Source organism: Styela clava, chromosome 7, assembly GCF_964204865.1.
Source record: "Styela clava chromosome 7, kaStyClav1.hap1.2, whole genome shotgun sequence".
In the NCBI taxonomy this organism is placed as follows: Eukaryota; Metazoa; Chordata; class Ascidiacea; order Stolidobranchia; family Styelidae; genus Styela; species Styela clava.
This window is the reverse complement of record NC_135256.1, coordinates 659126-663046: the sequence shown is the minus strand read 5'-3', so window position 1 is coordinate 663046 and position 3921 is coordinate 659126. Positions and strand designations below refer to the sequence as shown.

Sequence of the window (3921 nt, the reverse complement as noted above, 5' to 3'; positions counted from 1 at the left end):
CACCTGGAAACCCTTGGAAAAAATAACAAATGGTGGCATAGCATGACCGGCCGCATTCACGCAACTAATAACTGTTATGTGTTCCCGAGAAGCAATTTGGCGGCTATGCACATGCTTTGTGCCACGAGGAACCAAAACCTTCTTTTGTTTTTTATTTAAATCTATCATAGTCTCATCGCAATTGAATATTCTTTCGGGTTTAGATTGTAAATCGAATTTGTCCATAATTGTTCTCAGATCCTGGAAGTACTGGCGTAGGTTCTCCACAATTGTTGTGCTAGACCGCGCTCGGTCTAACAAATCGGGTTTTCTCAGTCTCAGGTCGCAGATGTTTTTGTTGCGCTCCTGGAATCCCCGCCACCATTTGTATCTCGGTCCCCTATTGCCAAATTTATTTTTTCCTGTAGATTTATCGACTAGCCACGCATGTTGCTTTACTTGTTGGATATTCAATGGCAATGCCTTTTTTGCCCGGTTATTTTATGTATGAAATAAGCGCCTTTTCATTCTTTGCCTCTAATTTAGTTCTAGGTCCCACAACCGCATCAAGACCCACCTTACCGTGTACCCTATCGCTGAGTGTTTTCCTCGGCACATTGAATTTCACAGATGCCGTTTTAATCTTCATTGGTTTTATTACGGCGCGATATGCATCGATCATCGCCACACTATTTTTCCATGTTTTTCGTGGGAGCCCTTTTTGGCGTGCCATAATGCCTTCACCCTATTATCGCCACCCTCCGGCTACGATAATTAACAACAGTCGCAAATTTCTGAACACTTCTAACGTCAAATTTGATTCTATCTTGATCTGTCGCTGACTGGCAGAATTTAAAATAAATAAACGGCAGCAGGCTAATTTGGGCTAATAATTAGTAATTCTCGCGCGCCCAAAAAGTTGGCCGAGCGTGACATCAGCTGGTTTTTTTCATGATCAATTTGCGTGCCTTTTTCTGAAATACTTTTACGCCACCGGGTGACAGAATATAAATAACATTTATCACTTATGACATCGCAATGCGAAACTAACTTGAATCCAGCGGTATGTTGAGTAGAGACTGCAGTGGGTCGATACTAGAGGCGTGTGGTGGAAACTGGTGAGTGGTGATAATAGGGTAACTTACGTTAGACTAAGTTAGGCCACGTCCTGACGTCCAGCACGTTGTTTGGTCAAATTATTGAACTGAATGAAAATTGTGTTTTCATAGTTGACTTACGGCATTGGTACCGGGACTCTGCACATTTCTGTTAATTTAAATTTATGTTTTCAGATGAATCTGCTTCCACATCAACAATGAAGATGCCCTTTTTTGTCCTGATGTTGAGCTTTTGGATACAGGCCTACTTTTGCTGCATTTATAGGATAACGTTACACGAAAACTGCAAATGAGGCACGAACAGACCAGTGCCTCTGGAATACATTAACAGGTAACTTAATGCTTTACCGGTAATGGAAACAATTTCCTTCGAGTTCGTGTGTGAGATTCAAACCTATCAATTTAGTCTAGTCATGCATGGTGTCTGATAGGTCTGAAATCAGCAGACAAGCAGTTGCATTTTTTGTTTAACTTACGTAATTATGGTTTTATGTGTCTTCGGGAGGATGGGGTTTGCAGGAAAGTGGATAAAACGACTGAACCGCAACCACTGGCCCTTTCATCAGACTATGTCTGTTTGTGTCCAGATGCATGGACTTAGAGGTGGAAGAAGTCGTAGCCAGCCAGCAATTACATGAACCATGGTGGCGAGGAGTCAACTAATCAATCCCCTCGCACATAGTTACCCCACAGGCAGATGGAATCTACCCAAGGTAATCTGAGGTACAATGCAATTCTAATGCCAATAAGCTCATATGCAATGCATGAAGCGGTAATGTAAAGTTGGTGGCTGTGTTTGAGGTAACTGTATTTAATTTTTCTCTCATGATAAGTGGGGATTTCAAAAATTGATTCTTTTACTTATTTTCCCAACCTATTTTATTGTATTTCAGATTATTTGCAGAATCTGGTGTACATCCCACAGAGAAATTAAAAGGACAAGATTACAACTTGGGTTTGGGGCATTCATAGCCAGATATTATCTTTCAAAAATCAGTTAAATCTATTTGAACTCTTGTCCTACAGTTTATCCATAATCCAGATGCCTTATAATTTGGGTTGGGCTCCTTGTTACACATTAAATTTGGTCAATTTTTCACTTTATAAATATTGTTGGTGTTACTATGTGGTCCCTGTTTTTCATTGTAATATGCCTATCAAACTAATTTTTACAATTTACTTCAATTGGTTATTTTATTCTCTTATATTTGATTAGCTAATTTATGTCACAATGAAGATTAATGTTTATGTTAACTGTCCATTGAATCTGATTTTGAAATTATATTGAAAAATGTAGAAATCCAGCTTAAGCACCAATTTTTGCAATGAGACTATCAAAAAGTCTGTGTATGTTTTATAAATTTGGAATGGTTACTCAATGGCCAGAAATATTTAAAAAACGGCCTATTTTGAATATTTTTGCTTTGTATATGTTTACATAATATGTTTGCTATATTATTAAACAAAATCCTATTTATCTTAAATGGAAACATTTAATTTAAAAACATTATTTTTTAAAATACAGTCGTTTCGAATATATGATATTTTGAACTAATTTTAGTAATTCTAAATTTTTCATATTCTTTGGTAACTAGTTCCGTTCAAGAAATTGAATTTTATTCTGACATGCTTATGATGAACTGAATTTTTTATATTAGTATGAACTTGGTGCCACCGTTTCTATGCCTTTGCCAGTGATTGAAGACTGTTTTGATTTGATTTTTTGGATGTTTTGGCTTTTAGTGAAGTTGAAGTGTTTTGGAAGTATTCAAATTTTTTTATGTTTTACATTAAGAATTTGGTGATTTTTATCCAAAGCGAATCGAAATTACAGTCTCATCACTGAAATTTACCAATTACATTAACGCCCACGTTTTACACCTTCACTCCCAACAAGGGCTATACAAGCAGCCACCGAAATGAAATTTAAGACAAATTATTAGAATCCCAATTATTTTACTATGGCCAATCCACATTCACACTGCAAGTATGTAGATCAACCTAGAAAGGCATATCCATCACAACAGCTTCGATTCACGAGATATATATTGCATTTATTGTTGGAATAAATTTTTTGGTTGAATTCACATTAAGTAGTTTTTTTACTTTTGTCATGTGTATGCTATGCAGGTCAGGTAATGTAAAGGGTTAATGCGGCCGCAGGCTCTGTTTTTGAAAATGAAGTAAGTAGCTTATGTATTAGCAAGTTACAGGGCGTATGTATTTTCGGGAAATAGGCTTCTTGTATTTTGAAATAAGAAACACCATGTACAATGTGAAAACAGAGTGTGTATTTTTCACTAGTACACAACGTTTGTTTTTAGAAAATTAGGTGACTCTATTATAGTGGCTATACAAATACCCTGTATGTGGTGCGAACATGGGCCATGGATACACTGCTGCCAAAGAATTTAATTGAATTTTTTTTTACAGTGTACAAGACAACCAGGTAAAATGAATCAAAAAATAACTTAGTTGACATATCAGGTGGCGCTCCGGGAGTATTTGTACCAAGATGACGCTCAACCTAAACAACCTCAACCTGGTACACATACAATGTTCAGGTTGTGCGCCATATTGGTACGATTACTTCGGGAGCACCCATCAGGTTTTATACTTCTGAATAAGGGAAGTTTGATCACGATGACAACTCTGCAAGTTCTAAAAACATGTTGTTCAATAAAAGAATGTTTTAACTATGGTTTGGAGCTAAGTTGACATTGGGTTGATTGGCACAGCAAAAATAAAGCTAAATACATCGATATTCAAAAAGCATGTATTGTACTTGTATCAGGACTCAGTATCCTGTAAATCCGAGGGTAAT

At 36.8% G+C, this 3921-nt stretch overlaps 1 long non-coding RNA gene across 1 annotated transcript; it reads left to right on the top strand.

Annotated features, from left to right (window-relative positions):
* The first annotated feature begins 1063 nt into the window (after positions 1 to 1063).
* On the top strand, positions 1064 to 3184 carry LOC144425239 (uncharacterized). The gene is made up of 3 exons (XR_013477397.1): positions 1064 to 1097; positions 1272 to 1428; positions 1991 to 3184. It is a non-coding gene; the product is annotated as an uncharacterized LOC144425239 (long non-coding RNA).
* The last annotated feature ends 737 nt before the right edge of the window (positions 3185 to 3921 follow it).